The sequence below is a fragment of the Ornithorhynchus anatinus genome, chromosome 13 (genome assembly GCF_004115215.2).
Source record: "Ornithorhynchus anatinus isolate Pmale09 chromosome 13, mOrnAna1.pri.v4, whole genome shotgun sequence".
Lineage (NCBI taxonomy): Eukaryota > Metazoa > Chordata > Mammalia > Monotremata > Ornithorhynchidae > Ornithorhynchus > Ornithorhynchus anatinus.
In genome coordinates, this window is record NC_041740.1 from 12,397,360 (window position 1) to 12,417,282 (window position 19,923).

General features: G+C 42.9%; 1 long non-coding RNA gene across 2 annotated transcripts in view; it reads left to right on the forward strand.

The window, feature by feature from the left end:
* The window catches only part of LOC103170327, a 74,805-nt gene that overhangs the window by 21,451 nt on the left and 33,431 nt on the right, over window positions 1-19,923 (forward strand). For both annotated transcript variants that reach the window (XR_486097.3, XR_005660735.1), the window contains 5 exons: window positions 2,937-3,093; window positions 3,641-3,804; window positions 4,804-4,964; window positions 12,700-12,833; window positions 14,689-14,902. This is a non-coding gene — a long non-coding RNA (uncharacterized LOC103170327). The remainder of the gene's footprint in view (window positions 1-2,936; window positions 3,094-3,640; window positions 3,805-4,803; window positions 4,965-12,699; window positions 12,834-14,688; window positions 14,903-19,923) is intronic.

A 19,923-nucleotide genomic window follows, 5' to 3' on the forward strand; every position in this document is an offset into this window, starting at 1 on the left:
TTAATCCCCATTTTCAGATGAGGGAACTGAGGCACAGAGATGTTAAGTGACTTGCCCAAGGTCACACAGCAGACAGGTGGCAGGGCCAAGTTTAGAACCTAGGTCCTTCTGATTCCCAGACGTGTGCTCTTTCCACTAGGCCATGCTGCTTCCCTCAGTTGATATTCAGCAGCCTCACTTCTGTTACTTAGAAGGGCTGATTATTTTGGGACAGAGCAGCATATGTCTCCTGGCCAAATGAAGTTTTCAATAAAACCAGTGGAATAAAGTAATAACTGTGCTATATGTTAAGTGCTTACTATGTGCCAGGCACTGTACTAAGCAAATACAAGCTAATCGGGATAGTCACAATCCATGTCCCACAAAGGGCTCACAGTCTCAATCCCCATTTTACAGATGAAGTAACTGAGGCCCAGAGAAGTGAAATGACTTGCCCAAGGTCACACAGCAGACACGTGGCTGAGCCGGGATTACAACCCATGACCTTCTGACTCCCAGGCCCATGTTCTATCCACTAAGTAGTAGGGAAGAGAGACCCAGATTCTGCTTTCAACACTGAGGATGACCAGGTGTGTGTCCAGGGGGACGTTACTTAGCCCGTTTCCTCATTTGGAAAATGCCTACTCTCCCTCCCTCTTAGGAACCAGTCCCTATCTTCATGGGACTCATAGTCTATATGATTTTGTCACATGTACCCCAGTACAGTGCTTGACGCATAAGGAAGCAATAAAGACCAAAATGAACAAGGTCATAAGAAAGAAAGACAAAATTTTTTGTCTTTTAAATCTGCATAGAAATTCTTGGGTCTTATCAAAGACCTGGGTGAGAGAAGTTGCTGTTTGTAAGGGTCTTATCTTGGGGCTCCCTGGGCTGGGAGGGGCTCATTCCCTCTGAGCCAGCTATTGAGTGGCAGGATGTTAACTATCTGTGACCTCCCCTCCTCATGTCTCTGAAGAATCATCAAGCTCCGTAATTAGTCAACAGAGACAAATTGCCAGGCTTCTCATTTCAGAAAATCAAGCCTACATTACTAGAAAAAGGTATTCAAAAAGACACCCATTTGGAAGTTATGATTAAAGTATTAGTTTCTCTATCCATAAGGAGCATATTGCCATACAGAATAGTGATTTACTGATCATTATGAATTCATGCAGTATGAATTATAATTTGATATGGAATGAATGCATGTTGTCTGGGGCTGTCCAGGGAAGTGGAGAACTGAGCGATTATTGGGCTTATATACTCCATGTAAACAACACAACTGTGTAAATCAGTCTCCCAAAGTGGATTTATTTTTGGTTTGAGTGATTTGGTTGGGCTGGGTACAAGAAGGAAATCAGCTGAATAATTGAAAGTTCTTTCACTTCCCTTGAACTGGGCAGACCCAGGAGGGAGGGAGAGTGGGTTGGTTGTGTTTGTGCCTGAGCTCAGGCACATATTTGCTTTATAGAGGTAAATCACATATTCTGTGAGCAAACATAGCACTGATAGCTTTGTATTTCTTTTCCCCTCACTGGGTACCAGTATTTTCCATTCCAAAACCTAAACTACATTTCAAAATTGGCTGGGCAGAGACTATTTACTTACGATTTTTGATCCTGGAAAATGTTTGCCAACACAAATCTATGAAGAGAGGTAAAAGGACATTTCAGAGAACCTTTAGTTTCTATTAAAATTAAAAATTTCACCAAAGCTTGCTATGAGCTTTGATCTATTCTTTACTTACACTTTTACCATGTGCAGCCAAGTCTGAATGAAAATGAGCTGTCAATTCCATCCACATTAAATAAAATTACAGTAATTCTGCGTTCACACTGAAGGTCTTCTAGTCAAATGATAGGCGATTACAAAATAAGCAAATCCAAGGTCAAAATTGCACTTCTGCATTTTTTCTTACAACCTTTGAACAAGATCTCCATGATCTCTATACTTTTAAGGAATAGGGTCCATTTTCTGAATTCTGACAAAAAGTCCAAGTATTTTTGAGGCACCATCAGAGGAGTTCGAAATTTGCAGACAGTGGTAGGCCTTCATGGCCCCAGTTTAATGTTTTTTTTAAATTGTGTTCATTTTTACCAGATTTTCTGTAGAAAGAAACAAGAAAGAATAAAAGTAACCAAACAGTATAAGAGAATCTTTGGTATATTGCCTTGAAGGCCCTCACAGACTCCTGAGCATCTCGGGTTCATCACCTATCTCTGGAAAAGGCTCTTAGCTTATTATTTTCTCAAATTTCCTGAGGCCACAGCCCTCCAAAATTGATATCTTTGTCCCACTTTCCTGTTGTCTGGCACCTGTTTCTATTTGACCAGGATCAGAAGTCAGACAACAGAAACATAACAACACAACAAGGGAGAGTTTTTGTGAGAGTACAGTGGGGTTGGAACTCACTGGCCTCTGTAGTCACACATGCTGCACCTCTAAGTGAACTTTGAAAGTGGCATCTTGGATGCCATACCATGAAGAGATATCTGTATATCTCTATTTATGGGTGTGTGGGGATGTACAAAAGGATATATTTTTAATTTTATTCATGCAGATATATATGTGTGAATATAGAAATATATATGTATATGGATGTTTAAAGTCTATAAATATTAATTTTATTTATGTAGACACGTGTATATGGAGATATGTGTGTGGATGTAATAAAAGTGTATAAATGCATTCATTTTATTTATGTATCATATTTATAGACTTCTATACATTCATACACACCCATAAATGGATGTTTTTATACATAGTTTGGATCTTTATTCCACCCTGTCCTTCTATAAAGAATGTTATTCCAGTGCAGTGCTGACCTTCTGGTCAGAGAGATTCCATCATGGAGCCACTCATCCATGTGACAAGGGCATTAAAGCCATCCACTGTCCCCTGTATCACTTATTTTCAATTCAGGGTTGTATTCATTCACTTCTCATTTGTCTCTGCAGAGTGCTAGCTGACATCATCCTGTACTAACCTTGGAAATTCAATTCTACTGGAAAAGGCCTGAAAAGTTTGAAACAGGAAATGTATGTCGACTTCAAACGCAGATAGCATGAACATGAGAAAAATTGTGTACCTCTTTGGAGAGATTAAAAGGCTGAGGTACCCAAACTGTAACAAAGAACTTTTTTCTCCTCCGCTAGGTTGGATGCTCCTTGAGGAAAGAGATAACGGAGCAATCAGTCAATTGCATCTGTACTTGGGAGTGTCCAGTAGAGTTAGCCATAATGTCTACCCTTAAAGAGATTACAATCTAATGGGAATGTCTACTAATTCAATTTTACTTTACCAAGTGCCTAGTACAGTGTTCTGCACATAGGCAATAAATCAAATATACCGATTGATTGGCTAAAGCCGAAGAACCTTAAATGAGGAGGTGTTCCATTTCTAATTATTCCCCAAATCTAGACAAGGGGCCTTGTTTAATTGGGCAGGTGGACTTAATAAATTGTTAATCATGTTCTTCTTGTTTGAATGATCCATGTAACTGAGGCACAGAGAAGTTAAGTGACATTCCCAGGATCACACAGCAGACAAGTGGTGGAGCTGGGATTGGAACCTAGATCCTCCTGACTCCCAAACCCATGCTCTCTCCACTAGGCCACACTGCTTCTCTATACCTATATATATGTATATGTTCTGTATATAGGAAAGGAGAAGCAGAGAAGTTAAGTAAACCACATAGCTAGTTTGGTAGAGAACCTAGAGGAAGAGCCCAGCAAAGAGGTTGAGGTTGTAATTTCTGAGCAGCAAAATAAGCTCCTGGATGGTCCCTCTCAATGAAGATCTCCCACTGAATTAAAGACATAACAGGTGAGAAGATAAGTCACTTTAAGGCCTTACTTTTATGATTTGCCCTGCTGTATTAGGGACCCCTTTGAAAAAATGGTTCTCTGAGAATGGGACTAAAAAAGAAGGTTGAGTCACACTGCCCAGGGGATGCAGAAATTTTCTCTGCAATCATTAATACTGCTGACTGGAGGTAAGAATTTTCAAAAGGCCCCCATAGACATCCTGTCGTTTGTGCCTGTGATTTGGATTATGAAGTGCAGCAGGTGCTAAATGTGTATTTGTCCCTAGACAGCTGTCAGATAGTCATTGGGACCATTGATTGCTGTGTTTCCTGCCCTTTGACAATTTGGCCAGTATGTCAAGAGAAGAATTTCAGTTGGTTTTAGCCAGAAAAAATAATTTCAAATAAAAAGACCATGAAGTCAGCCTTCATACTTCTCCTTCTCAGCTGGTATTGAGCAGTGACAGAGCCAGAATAAAATGATGGAAGGGCACAGAAAGTGTAAAGGTTACTCTTTGGGGAGAAGACTCATTTCCACATATTAAATTTCTGAAAGAGGAATCAAGGATTTATTTCCTATTGCCACTCTCATCCAGTCCCTCTGTGTCTCCAGATCAATCGATTCTTGATCAGTTTGTTCTCCAAGGAACCAGAGCAATGTAAGATGAAGAGGGCAGGCAGCCAGAAGCAGGGTGAGACATGCTTGGCCACTCTTCTCTTTTGCACTTTGTCATTTAGCCATCCACATGGATAAGCATATAAAGGCAGATAAAGTCTTAATCCCTAAGGAGCTCCTGCACCATGCTTTATACCCCTTTCAGAGTTATTGCTCTGCCTATCATTCATTTCAGCCCGCCTTGTTTTGAGATAATTTGGTCCAGCAGCTGCAGACTGACTGACTTTGCCCAACTTAGTGGGTTCCAAATGGAGCCTCTCAACGAGTTCCAGCTTCCTGGGGTTCTCTCTTTTCTTCCTTTGCTGGATTGCTACTGAAGATATTATCTGTCTCTGTCCCGCAGGAGAGGCCATCATAAGTCCCAGACTGTACCAGTTCTTCTTGTCGACCATCTTGCACTATGTGCCTCTGGGCACAGGGGAGACCAGACGAGAGAGTGTGGATGGCTCGAGGCACACCATCACCACTTCTGCATAAACAACTCAAGCAAATGTGCATCTTGTGGTGAGATAAAACTTTTCCTTTTTAATCATTAATGTCTAAGCTATGCTCACCTGAATGAAAGTAGGCTGGGTTAGGTGTCCTACCAAATTTTCACAGATGAAGGGTGCAGGTTTGCTAGAGATTCTCTCTCAAAGACAGTCTTAGAAGTAATCTCACCCCTGGTGACATTATCTTCAAAGCAAAAGCGAACTCTACATCCTGAACCTGCTGGGTAAATCTTGAGCATTGAAGGAAATGGAGCTTAGAGGTAAAGAGGTTTTTTTGTGTGTCATCTGAGGGGAACCAGGAAGGTAAAGATCCTGCTATTTCATCACTGGTCAGTGCAACGAGGAACCTTTGTGTGTGAGGGATCACTGGTTTGTTCCAAAACAAAGGGCAGGGGGCAGGAGCTAATTTCTCCTCTGATCATTGATTTTTCTGATCCCTTTAAAAAGGGATTTTCCACAGTGGGATACTACTTCCAGCTCCTTCCCAGCTCCCAAAGAAAGTGATGTCATTGTCATCATCATATTCATCGTCATCGTCAACAGTGTTTTTTGGGCACCTCTTTGTGCCTAGCACTGCACTGGGCAATGAGGGGAATTCCAGAGGACCAGAGGAAAGTATGGCCCCTGCCTTTATGGAATTTTCCTTCCAGGGAAAGTTTGGCAGGTGGGAGTTGGGCAGAAACAAAAGATAGCTTAAGTTAACTAAAAATTCAAGGGCAAAAAGCCTTATGTAAATAACAGACATATAGGTATGAGGTTTACAGAGGCTTATGGGGCTGATGCTTTTAGAGTGGATGACATGGCTGGGGTGAGGATAATTAATCTGAAGAGGCATCTTGCGGGAAGCAGGTTTTTAGTATAAATTTTAAGGGGGTGAGGGGCAAGGTATTCAGATGATTTAACTATTTGGAAGGAACAGTTTGTATTATAGATGTTAAACAAGTTATATGTGGCATTTATATGTGAAAATATTAAAATATACTTCAAAGGAAACTGAATGCAGCATGCAACAATACTGGGATAGATCCAAGTTAGGAAATATCCAGAAGTCCAAGAAAAATACTGTTCAAGATCTTGGTGCTGGGGGGAGACAAGAGATTGGCAGCGGGCAAGAGAGAAGTGGGGAGAAACAAGAGGGATGAGTAGGTTCAACTTGCCGGGATCAAAATAGGTGAACTGGGGTGTAGTGGCAGAAGAATGCGTAAGTAGGGAGAGAGAGCCTTGAAAGTCAATGTTGGGGAGTTTCTTCTTGATGTGGACATTTTTGAGGAGTGGGGATATGTTTGCGGAACAGTGTTTTAGAAAGGTGATCTCAGCAGCAGAGTGAAACTAGAAGGCAGAGAGACCAGCGAGTAGGCTGATGGGAGCGAGGCAGCTGATGGAGTAGTCAAACTTCTCTTCCTCAGAGGAATTCAAGTTTAATCTATAAACCTTATATGCTTAGGTCTTTATAATCTGGGTAATTGTGCATCTTTTTTTTTTAAATGGTATTTGCTAAGCGCTTACTGTACATCAGGCATATAGTAGATAGTAGATACAAGCTGATCAGGTGGGACACGGCCCATGTTCCAAAGTTTTAATCCCCATTTTACAGTTGAGGTAACTGAGGCACAAAGAAGTTAAGCAACTTGTCCAGAGTCACACAGCAAACAATTTGGGAGTCAGAATTAGAAGCCTGATCCTTTGACTTCCAGGCCCATGCTCTTTCCTCTAGGTCACCTTACTTCCCATGTGTATCATCTCATGTGTTTGTGACTTCTCAGAACTGTCTTCCCAGAATTCTGCTCATGGACTCTTGGTTTAAGCTCAGGCAAATATGGGCAGGACTTTTTCCATAGGGGCTTCCATGGGGCAATTTTCATTTCTGAAGTCATCTTTACCTCAACCCAAGTCAGTTCCAGTGTATCAGCCTGTGCTCACAGCGCCAAACTCATCTTTCTGGCTTTCTTCTTGCCAAATAAAGATTTTCTTTTCTTAGTTTGCAGTTCATTTTGCTTTTCCTTTTTCCTCTTTCAACTCCACCGTAGGTACGTTGATTAAATTTAGTTCTCGAGCACTGGTGAGGAGATAATTTCAAATACATAATATGACCATATGATCGTCCTTATTGGGCACCCAGCAGTCTCTCCCCGAACAGTTGCTATCATGTTGCAGTGCCCATGGGTGAGCATTGCTACAGTCTATCTCCATACTTGCTCTAGGGTGTCTGGTCTTACTGAGGACACAGAGTGCTACTAGTTCCAATCTCTCCTGCTAAGAAAAGTGTATTTGTCTATATAAAAAGTATTATTTAAAGGAGATGAACCAGACACCTCTGGGGTAGCGTCTTGAAGAAATAGGCACTCTTGGGTGTAAATAATGGGGTAATAATTTGTGCTTAATGCTTTGTCAGGGCAAGTTCAAAAGAGGACTGAACCTATTAGGAGTGAGTGATTCCATTATTTCTCACACCCTGGGATCACCCTGTCTTTTTATTTGTAAATTTTGCTCACTTGGGGAGGATATGAGTGGGAAATGATCTTTTTTTGTACAAGGTAAAATATTGAAAAAAATACATCTTTCATAAATCCCAGTGCCAACAAACCCAAGGTTTAGCGAGGAAATATTGCAGTACCTACAGGGTGGGTGGTCCTGACAGTCGATTAGGTGACATGTTTTCTCACACATATAAAGAGTTTGCATATCTCTTTTGTGTGGTTTCTCCAGCACCTGGTACCAAAAATTCAATCCAGTGTTAAATTTGCTAATGCTTCATCCAGTGACCACCCCAACTCCTGACCCAAAGGATCAAGAATAACAATGAGCAAGTTAGCCTCTTGGGACTATTGATTGGCTCCTATTACCACAGTAATTTAGTGAGTCCTCCATTTTTTCCAATTTTGCTGCACAGCTTTCATGCGTTAGCAACAGAGCTAGGGTTAGAGGATAGCCAAACTGTGACTATGTTCTGTGGCTCTCAGTCCATCTGTTGAGAAAACCCAGTATCATGATTTCTCTTCCACTGCCTGCTGCTGATCCGACTCTCCCAGAAGAGCAGGGAAGTGAATGTGGTTTCATCACTATAATTAATGTTGGGTTTTGACCCCTGGAAGAACTGGTGTGCATAACAAGGGAGAAACTCCCTCCCCAGAGTAGTAGGTCCCCAAGTAGCTCCCAGTGGTTTCCTCCCTTCTTGTCTTCTTCTTCCTAACTTATGTTTTTGAGCTTGTGGCCCTCCTGGAGCTGGGATATGGCCAAAAAACCAAACAGATTTGCAGAGTCATCAAGAGGCAGAGTTTGAACTTAGGTCACTTACTTTGTAATGTTTTTCTTATGTTTCTTTGGTTTTCCTTCCTAACCTCTATGTTTCTGCCAGTTTCTTAGCTTTCAGTAAAACTCTGTCCCATTGGACCCATTTAAAAAAAATCTTATTTGGACCATTCCAACTTAATTTTCTTATTTTCTTCCCCAGCGACCAGTCCTTTCAAAGATATCTTCACATTTTATTCTTTGGCAATGACAGGGAGGCCTTCATGTAGTTAATGACATAATGGCTCAGATCAGGTTTGCAAAACCCCAAGTCATTTTTTTGGAACCACTGTCCTCAATTAAAAACATGCCGAAACCTAAAAACAAAACAAAACACACATAGAAAAACAAAGCATTTGCAATTCAGGTTCTCAAAGAAAAAGGAGAGTGATATGGAAAAGCCAAGATCAACTTGGGGGACTATCTGCTTTCCTCTGATTTTATTCTACTACATAGGGAGAGAAACTTGAAGTCTTTACAAGGATATTTCTCCAGCTATGTGGTATGGATTGTGTATCAAGAGATTTTAATTGCCCTCTTCAAGAAATAGGTGGACAAGAGTCTTTCGGTGCCATAGTTTCTGTCTCTGTACTATGAAGGTTAAAAGATGAACTTTCCTGCTACCTCAAAGGGAAGTTGAGAAAATAAATAGGACCAAGAGTCTGGTTCTTTCTTTGTCCTCCTTGCAATGCTTGCTTCTGAATATAATAATAGAGAGGAGTTCACTCTTCCCTGGATTTTCTCTACTGGACTCTGTTCTGGAGCTGATGGTTTCCAAAGCTACTGGAAAAGCCAATTCCTTATGCCGATTCCAGAGTGACTTAAGACACTCCAGCAGAGAGAGCCCCAGAGCAGCCAAAGGGAGCCTAGAGGAATTTCCAATTGTGTGGATCCACTGGCTCCGCTCTCTTTGGGCCGTCTTTGTTGGTCAATCGTATCTGTTGAGTGCTTACTGTGTGCAGAGCACTATATTAAGTGCTTGGGAGAGTATAATACAACAGTAAAGACATATTCTCTGCCCACAGTGAGCTTGTAGCCTAAAGGGGGAGACAACCATTAATATAACTATATCTTTGTGTCCTGGGTCTATACTCAGGACCTTTCAGGTTCCCTCTGGAAGAGACATAGGGGTCACCATGCTACCGGCAGTGTTTTTTATATTGTTGTTATTATTGTTAAATAGCAATAGTCATACCACCTTGAATTTGAATAGTGCTTTCATTATTTCCAAAACGCTTTCTGTCAACTGAACTCTTGGAAAGAAAGGCTGACTATAAAAGAAAGCATTATTGTTTTTCCTTTTTCTAGTCACTAGAATTCTGCCTAAAGATGGCAAACTGTTCAGAGTGCCAGATTCTTTGAACAGAGGCTTTCTTGTGTTAGGACAGGACGAAGATGGAAGGGTGAATGTATTTGGCATCCATGACATGATCCATATCCCACTAAAACATTCCTACAATTAGCCTAGGCAGAAGAATTATGCTAACAGAGATGCCTGTTTTATCCAGTCTTTGCACCTTATCCCCGCCCTCTCTCTCTCCCTCTCTCACATGCAGAACTTCCTTCCCCAGGAAAAACCAGAAACCAGCAATCTTAGACCTTAATTTGCTTATTGATTGTAATATTCTCTCAGGTCATGACACATTTGTAGCTATAATGCATACATTCCAAGGGAGAAAAACCTCTGAAGTGCTATTCAGGGAAGCTGGGTCAGGTGGAATCTCAGCCCTATCTAATACACCATCTAGGATTGCTTTCTGAACAGCAGTGAGTGATCTGAGGTTTCATGGAGGATCACTTTGTGTCTGTTTGGCCTCAGCTGGCTGCAGCAAGCCTTTTTAAAAGTGAAAAGCCAGCAATTAGAGTTTGACAGGAAAATCCTCTCAACCAACTAATCAATCATATTAATTGAACACTTACTATGTGTGGAAGATCATACTAAGCGCTTGGGAGTGTATTATAAAACAGTTGGTAGATACGTTTGTACAGTCTAGAAGAACAACCCCACTCTTCTTCCCTGGCCCAACTTATTTTCCTTCTCAGACAATAAAGCTAGGTATTCTGGGGGCCTTATGGGACCAGCCAGGTCCTAGAAGACAGTTGTTGCTGCTGAAATGGAATTTGTTGCTTTAAGCTCTTCCATTTACTTTGTGCATGTCCAGGTAGGACCAGTTGCTCATGATTTATCCATGATGAATGTAGCAGCTTCATCCTCACATTCCTCAGCTTGACAGGGAATGTCAGGGGCTCAAAGCAGCTCAACAGGTGCTGCGCAGGAGCTGGTTAGTATCTATGTCACCCACACAGGCCAGACTGCTCCAAGGCTATTGGATAACACGGATGGATGGATGGATGGATGGATGGATGGATGGATGGATGGACGGATGGAGGGATGGATGGACGGATGGACGGATGGATGGACGGATGGACGGATGGAGGGAAGAAAGGAAAGAGGAAAGGATGAATGGATGGAAGCCCAGATAGTTACGTAGAGCCCCCTAAAACTGCTTCTGAGGAGCAGTTTATCTTCTCTGAGGTGACTTGGAAATTCATCTTCTTTGTGCTTCTTCAGAAGTTTTACATCAAATTCACTTCCTTGCTTGACAAAAATAATCAGCTTTCTGCTAATGCTGAGGCACTGGCTTCCCCAAACAACATGTTATTTGAGGTGAATTTCACTTTTCCAAAATGATTGCTTTTCCATTCACTTAAAGTACCTTGAGCAGAAGGAGTAAACTCAAATTAGTGAGAATTAGGAGAAAGCAAAATCAAAATTTTGCACAACACAGCTTCTCTTGCCAAATTACAGGACTAGAATGAACTCCTCAAACTTTCTTGCAAATGGGGCAAGTGTGACCCTTTAGGACTCCAATTTATAGGAACAAGGCCCTGCAGAATTCTGAATGTTTCCAGAATCTAGAGGACAGAGGGAGAGCCTCCCCTGACCCCGATTTGCAGAGGCAAATTCATTCATTCGTTAGTATTTATTGAGCACTTACTATGTGCAGAGCACTGTACTAAGCGCTTGGAATGTGCAATTCAGTAACAAATAGAAACAATCCCTGCCCAAAGACGGGCAGATCAGTCTTAAAGAAAAAAAAATAAGCTAGCATAGTTTTGGTGACTTTTGGAAGCTGTTGTCCAGTGCAGTTTTAGAGCGTTGAGCAATGACAGTTCTTACTTGTTCATCTGTTCCTTCTTGGGGCTTCTGGGTAACATCAATCTCTGTAAATCTCTGTAAGTTGGGTAATAAATATTGTGTTTCAAGGACTGGATGATAAATGGGTGTGTCTCAGGGGTCATGAGAAGTGGGACCTTGGACTTCTGACAGCTGGGAGTTCCAGAGGCAAATAAGTCGGCTTGATGTCAGATTCCAAAAGATATGGCAGCTGAGGGAGAATCCCACATTCACCTCTGCATTCCCCCATCACATGCCATCTGGGTAGGAGGGGGTAGGCTTCAGGAATTCCTTCTCTGATCCTCACACCGCCAAGTCAAGGCAGGAGGTGGAGTGATGTTGTCTCCTCCCCCAAATTGAGGCCTCTAGAGCATCAGAGGCCTCAGGGAGAACAGACCTGGGAGACAAAGCTAGGACTGCCTCCTACTTTAGGATTTCCCACTGTGCGTTGCAGAGGTGGGGAAGGCCCATTCTCTGCATTCCCCCTGAATCAGGGAGCACGACAGGATTCCCCTACTGTTTCCCTAGGGCTTGAGGACTGGGAAGATCATATTTCCCTTAGTCTTCTAGAAAGCACTGGAATCCTCTTCTCCTCGTAGAGTCACCATGGCTTAGAGGTGTGATGCAGTGCAGGACTGAACATGGCATCCATCTGCAGCCCCTTCCTTCCAGGGGCCCACTCTTTCTCCTCTCTCTCCAGTCTCAGTCCTGGAAAAAATTATTGTACTCTCCCAAGCACGTAGTACAGTGTTTTCCACACAGTAAGTGCTGAATCGATACGATTGAATGAAAACTAGGAAATCTGAAGCCTCCTCGGAGCTCCTCCTCTTCCCCTTCTCTCTGCTACCTAGGTAATGAGTCTTACGTGCGACAGGGATTATGCCCATTCTGATTATTTGATTTTACTGTCAAGCAGGAGGAGTTTACAAGTAGCAGGACCAGCAGGACCAGTAAGTATTAGCAGCATTTATTGAGCACCCTGTACTAGGAAGGCACCTAGGAAGTTCAGGATAACAAAGGGATCCATTCCCTACCCACAGGAGCTTACATTTAACATGGAAGACAAAAATATTTTCAACGAAAGCTTGAGAGGGACCCGGTTTTCCAGGAGTCCAAGCTGTCAGGTGGTGGCAGTTTACGCGACAGCCACAAACCCACCGTCATTTGTCCGGCAGAGTTCTGGTTGTGATGCCAGTTCTGCTGTTGGGGTAATTCTGACCCTTTGGCCTCACATCCAGTAGCAGTGTTTTACTTAATGCTCTACATATATTTTATCTTCCAGCACATGCAGTTAACTCCCCAAAGAACAGGAGCTTCCTGGCACCTGGGAGAAAAGATCCTCCTAGAAGGAAGCCTGCTGTCACCTGGCAATACAGACCATCACAGACAGTGAAACAGTAACGCTGACAGCAGATGGTAAGTCCGTTCATCCGTCACTGCTAAGGTGGATCGGTCACCATGCCTTCCTGGAACTAATTATTACCACCCCTTGGAGCTGTGCCACTTCCGTGGTGAGATCCCTTTTGAGCCACCACAGTCGTGCAAGGTAGCCCACTTCATCGGCTACCTACCAACTACTGTGAAGGGCCCATAGGGCCTGTAGGGCATACATTTTGATTGGCAAAAGTACACACAGGGACTTGGTATTCTCAGAAAAGTTTTGTCTTTTTCTCTTTCTCCCCCTCTTGAAATTCGCCTCAACCAAACTTTACCACCGTAAGCTGTGGCCTATAGAACTCCACCACTGATCATCCCACCAGTTATCAAGCACTAAGCTTAGCTCTAAAGCTAACCAAAGTCCTAGCCTTTTATCTAATCACTTACCTTAAACCCTAACTCTGATGTTAGACCAAATCCTGGCCATATCCCTAGCCCTTCTCCTAACATTCCCCTGATTCCCCTAACGTTTGATATTTTCGTCGTCCTTGACCCAATCCCCCACTTGCTCTAATGAGGTTTGAGGGGGATTGATGTTTGCTATTGTCAATGAAATGTACATATCAGCACACCACCAGGTGTCCTTCTGCCCAGCTTCCATTTCCTCAAGTCCCTGAAGCTCGCTTTACCACCCCACCCTCAGTAAAAAGTCCTAAGGCTTAGTCCCCAACTTAACTACCTTGCCATTGATTTCGACTGGGGTCCCCAGTTGTGCTGGACTTCTCATCCTAATTATTCCCAAGTAGCTCCAGGTTCCATTTGTTCATTCAATCATATTTATTGAGTGTTTTCTGTGCAGAGAACTGTATTGAGCACTTGGAAAATACAATACAGCAATAAAGAGAGACTATCTCCTCCCATAACGGGCGTAGAGTTGCCTTTTCCTGTTCCTGTATCTGACCCTCCCTCAGTCAGTCAATCGTCTTTATTGGGCAGTTAATGTCTGCAGAGCACTGTACTAAGCTCTGGGAGAGTACAGTATAACAGACACATTCCCTGCCCACAGCCAGCTTACATTCTAGAGGATAACCACTGTTGAGGTCAGGAAATTCCCACCTCTGCTACCCACAGCAGAAAGGGAAATCCCACGTACTGTAGGTTGAGGAAGCTCAGGCCCCTCCAGTGAGGAGCCTTAGACCAGACAAGGTTCCTCTCCTCCCCTCCACTGTAGCCGACAGTGGGGCAGGTCCCTTTGCTCCCACCAATCTGTTCTTGATAAGAAGAGCGATCCTACAGATGGTGTCTGGAACTCTCTGGAGAGTGCAGGCACACACCTTGTGCTCCTCCAGTCTGGAACGACGGGCGGCAGAGAGAGAAGGGGGCACATGCTCAGGATGGAGGAGGGACTGAGTTTGAAATGACTTTGAGTCGGTGTGGCCTGTGGGCCTGGGGCTTATTCGGTAAGAAAATTGAGAGTGACACTTTTTTAAGTGGAGGGTTTACTTTAGAGTTGTTTCAAGATGGGCAAACAGACTCACCATCCTGTCTCCATCCCAGAAATGCCTCCCCACTGGCCATGGATGGGTCCGGGATAAGCCTCTTACGATCTAGGATGATGAGCTTCTTCGAGCTCACTCTTCTGTCTTGTGAGTCTTTCTCTGGATGCCCACTTTGCAAACTGTATGTTGGCTCAGGTCGGGTGGTCACATCTGAGTCAGTCATGGTGGTTCTAAGAATGCAAGCTGCTGGTGAAGTCAAGATATTAAACGTCTGCAGAAACATCAACACGTTATCACTGAGAGAGATGAAATAGTCTGACACGGCTGACTCCGAGCTGATAAACACAGATGCCGGGTGCTGAAATATTTATTTTATCCCAAATTTTGCCTTACAGTACAAACACTGAAAATGCTAAACCAGTCACGCAACTCGGTGAGGACCCACAGCCCACAACCTGGAAGAAACTGAGTGGTCTGGAATAAATCAGCCTTGAATAAGTATGAATTACAGTGAAATGGAAAATGTGATCCCCCGCACTGATACTCTACTTCCTCTGGCTCACAGATGCCAGATATATCACGACTGTGTCACTAGGATATTTGGGAAGGGTGAGTAAAAGTTTTTCTGCAGTCTGGTGGACTTTTTTGAACTTATCTAAAGGAAGTCCTAAGGAGGTCATGTCACAGGTTCAGGGCTTATAGTAACCCCACCTTGCCCCACAGCTGCCCACTTCCCTGTGTAGACAGGTGAAGTCTTTGTCATTATCATTCACTTCTCCCCACCCCAGGAAGCTATTTCCTGTTGTGTGGGTGGAGTGAGGTGGAGTCGGGGGAGAGGGAGAAAAGGTATAGTTGGTATAGTAATAATAAATGCTTACTATGTGCCGAAGTAGAAAGCATTCTGCTAAGCCCTGAGCAAATACAAGTTAATCATGTCGGGCATAGCTTCAGTCACAATAAAAGACAGTGAGCCACAGAGAAGTTAAGTGATTTGCCAAAGGTTGCACATCAGGCAAGTGACAGAGCTGGGATTAGATTCCAGGTCTCCTGACTCCCAATCCTATGCTCTTTCTGCTACGCCATGGTGGGCAGTGGGACAAGCCTCTGTGTCTGGCATGGCTTTAATTGTCCCTCCTGGCTTTGAAGGCTTTTTAAAATTAAATTTGGGAAGGCCCAGGTGGAATGAATTGGAAACAGAGGTGCTGCCCTCCTCCTTGCCATGCCTTTGACCCCATTGGGGAGGGACACATGTACACTTGGGGCTGTGGGGGGTGATCCTGCACTTTCACCGGCACTCCCTGCTATAATCTGGCTCTTTAAATGGACCCATTGTCCTGGTGCAGTTAGGAAGGGGCCTATCATTCTAGAGGCTCCTAACCCAGACAAACAGGTGCTGCCTAACTTCAGCCATGGATAGAGTGGAAAGAGGGCATCTTGAGTGTTTGTCTAGGTACTGAGAGGTGCCACATGGAATGTAACAAGGCAAAAACACTCCTTTTAGCTCACTCTGTTGGCAGAGACTCACTGTGGAATTATTCAGGCAAACTGTCCGAAGGGGAACAAGAGAGAGGAAGGAAGCTTATTCTTGTAACCCTCTGGGAACCATTTCGTAGAATCCTCTGGGAATCTTCTGGCAGGGAATGGGATTTGTCATCCAGATCTTTGGAGAATCATCCAATCAACAAGTGAAACAGAGCTCTGAAATCCAAGAGAATAAGGACTTTTGCTCCCTTCTTCCACCCTCCCCTCCTGCAGCTTTGATGTGCGATGCCTTCTTTACCTGGTTCTTGATGAGTACAGGCCAAGCACATGTACTCAGACTCTCAAAAGCTGGTCTATTTGGATTTAGACTGTTTCACCTCTTTGGGACTATCTTTGTATTGAAAACAAATTCCTGTTTCCATAGGACTTTTATGATGTTTGCGAATGACTGGGACAATGATGAATTTTTGCCAGGTTCCTCCACCATTTACCTGATTTGACAAACACTTAGGGTCTAACATAATCTTACTCCCTCATAAACACATTTGGAGAAGTAATAACGTTTGCAGCCTTGTTGATTGTTCACAGTTCAACAGGAGCTGAATGTAGGAGCAGGATGAAGAACATGGGCCTGAGAATCAAAGGACCAGGGTCCTAATCCTGGCTTTGGCACCTGTCTGCTGTGTGGCCTTGAGCAAGTCACATAACTCTTCTGCACCTCAGTTACCTCATCTGTAAAATGGGGATTAAGACTATGAGCCCCATATGAGACATGGACTGTGTCCAATCTGATTATCTTGTGTGTAACCCAGGGCCTGGTATAGTGCCTGGTACGTGGTAAGCACTTAACAAATACCATTTTTTTTAAAAAAAAGAGGAGCGGGATGTAGGCATGACCATATGAGGAAAGAGTACACGGTGTGGATTTTAGGAATGACCTGAATTTGAACCTGCTTAAAGTCCTTCTAAATCCAGATCTAGAAAATCCTTTCCCCAGCCCCCTTGTCCTGGGTTTAGATGATCAGCTGCATGAGGGGAATTAAAACTTTCTAGGTTTTAGGTTGACCGTGGGTGAACCAGAGTTGAAATGCAGGAGCTCTCAGGCCACACTGCAATTTCCATGGCTCAAAGCCATGTGCAGCCAAACAAAAACAAGGGCTGGAGGCCTCCTGATTTCCTGCTGAATCAGCTGGTCAGATGCACAGCCAGTGTTCTCCGTGGACTCCACAAGACAGGAAAGCTAGGAAATAGGCACAGCTGAACAGACGCTCATAGAATTGACAAGTCTACAGTTTGCCGTACACAATGTTTTTCTTCTGTGCATTCAGAGTTGACAGAGTACACAATGTCAAAATTTCATTCTGAGTCAGAGGTGTTTAAATTGTGTTGCCTAATATTATAGGGGAACTTTTTTCAGTCTGCAAAATGTCTTTAGCAGCAAAGTTAGCATAAATTTTGGTATTTACTGTTCACTGGAAATGTTACCCTAAAGAACAGATGTGTTGTATTACTTATGCTTTTTTGTATAATGAAAGATAATTTTGCCCGTGTTAAATCCAGAAGTAAGTTAAATCCCTTCTGGTCATTAGAGTAATTATAAAGGTTACTGATATGTATAGAAGTATTTTACTAGGTTGTTGCCAATTTTAAAACTCAACCCTTAGGGTAACCACATCATGAAACACTGATAAGGGAAAATATATAGAATGCCCAAGTGAGGTCCCGCCCATCCATCCTCAGAAGAAAAGATAGCCTAAAATACCTCTTCTTATAGCTGAAATCCTGTAATTTTGTGGTCTGTGAATTATAGGATAGAAACAAACGAGGAAAATGGTGGGGGTTTTTTTGGTGGGGGAAATACAGTTTTAATGATAAAAGCATTATTGTTGGAATGGTTTTATATGTTCAAATATAGCTTTAGAAGAAAACTGTGACATTATAGATATTGCAGAGTGTGTACTAAAACTAGATGACCATAGATTTGCCAGTGGAGTAGATTAGCTGCTTATAAAAACTAGTCTCTTTTGATCAGAGCATTTTTTTTACCTTCAAAAACATCTCTTACTTAAGACTGAGGACCATTTTAAAACTCATGACATATAAACCAGAAAACAAAGGTATTCTGTTGATTTTTCTTATGTGATATTTAAAATATCTATTTTCAAGCTTTCCTTTTTTTATTATTGGCATGAATAGGACTCTGCTATAATAGGAAGAACATCTGTTAAAGGTTTACTCCAATATTTTGGTGTCTTTGACTGGCCAGCTGTTTTATAGGTCTCCTTCTAAAATCCAGCTTGACCCATTAAAAATATTAGGCAATATAAGTGAAGTGAAATAGCCATCTTTCTATTGTGACTGATCATTACGCTGGGGACAGAGTTAGGATTCTAGTCTCTGGGACTCAGGAATCTGGATTGCCGAGTTTTGGTTTTCTATTTGTCCCTCCTTCCCTAGGCTTCTTGCTGTGTGCTGTGATGAGGCGGGAGGTAGGGGGTGGGTGTCCCAGCATTTAAAGCTCTGCCTTATCTTGATCACCACTTTTTGCTCTTTCTCACCATTTGCAGAGGTTTAATGCTGGAAAGTGTGGCCTGTTCCACAGAAAGCGCACAGTCCAAGTAGTAGTCAGTGTTGAGTACTTATTCATTCATTCATTCATTCACTAGTATTTATTGAGCGCTTACTATGTGCAGAGCACTGTACTAAGCACTTGCAATGTATAATTTGGGAACAGATAGAGACAATCCCTGCCCAATGACGGGTTTACAGTCTAATCGGGGGAGACGGACAAAAACAAGACAACATAATCACGATAAATAGAATCAAGGGGATGTACACCTCATTAACAAAATTAATAGGTTAATAAAAATATATACAAATGAGCACAGTGCTGAGGGGAAGGGAGAAGGGGAGGTATTACAGTGGAGGAATCTGAGGCACAGAGAAGTGAAGTGACCGGCAGAGGCAGGAGTAGAACGCAGTTTCTCTGACCATAAGGCCCATGCTCCAGAAACTCCATAAGGCCCAACTGCAGATGACTCCCAGGGTTCCACTTAGGAGGTGCAAATAAGAGTCTCTTATTAGCTCTGTCTCTGGGTCTCTTTGTGAGTTGCTGTCTCTGGCTGAGGGTTTCCCCTCCCCTGTTACTCTCTCTCTCTCTGTACCTCTCCATTTCCCTGTCCTTTTTTTTAAATGGTATTTGTTAAATGTTTACTTGAAGCATTTAATACAGGTTCTTCAAATAGTAAGCACTCAATAAGTTTGATTGTTATACCAGCCTCTGTACTAAGCGCTGGGGTAGATACAATATAATTAGGTTGGACGAAGTCTCTGACCCACATAGGGCTCACAGTCAATCCCCATTTGGCAGATGAGGTAACTGAGGCTCAGAGAAGTTAAGCGCTTTGCCCAGGCTCATGCAGCAGACAGGTGGCAAAGCCAAGATTAGAACCAAGCCTCTCTGACTCCCAAGCCCTTGCCTTTTCAACTAGGCTATGCTGCTTCTCTTTACCTTGTCATTTAGGGCAAATGTGTCAGTGAAGAGCTATGTGCTACCAACTCTCCATTCCACACTGTGTGCTCATAAAGAGATCTTTTCTTTGTTAGTGGTATTTGCAGCTTCTGTTGTTGTTTCCAAACAACCTCTCAGTCTCCCAGTCCCTCCGTTCAAGAGTAACTGCTCTTCTGATTTTGTTCCAAGAGAAAATATCTGAAGCAATTGGAGACATCTTTAAGGGTAACAATCGAATATACTTAGGTTTGGCTGTAGTTTTTGAAAGAAATGCTGCAAATGTTCTTAGTTTTCATTCTATAGGTCTGTTAGGATGGGGGGGGGGGGCACAAGGAATACCCCTGAAGTTTTATGAGCTTAACCATTGTTTGCAAACTGTCCTGGGATTCTCTAGTGAATGCAAGGTGGATGTGAAAGTTATTACCATTCTCTCACTGGAAACAAAGCAGCAGGTTTTCAAAGTTTCATTTCCTAGCCCACCCAGCCTTGGGGGCCATTGGAATTACAGGTTTGGGTAATAGTTTAAGAGTGAGATTCTTGGAACTTTCGTATTTTTTTTTCCCACTGTCTTCACTCTCTGCCTTCTCCTGTGAGCCCTTCTTGTGGATTGAAATTGGTTCTGTCAGAGTGAACCGCT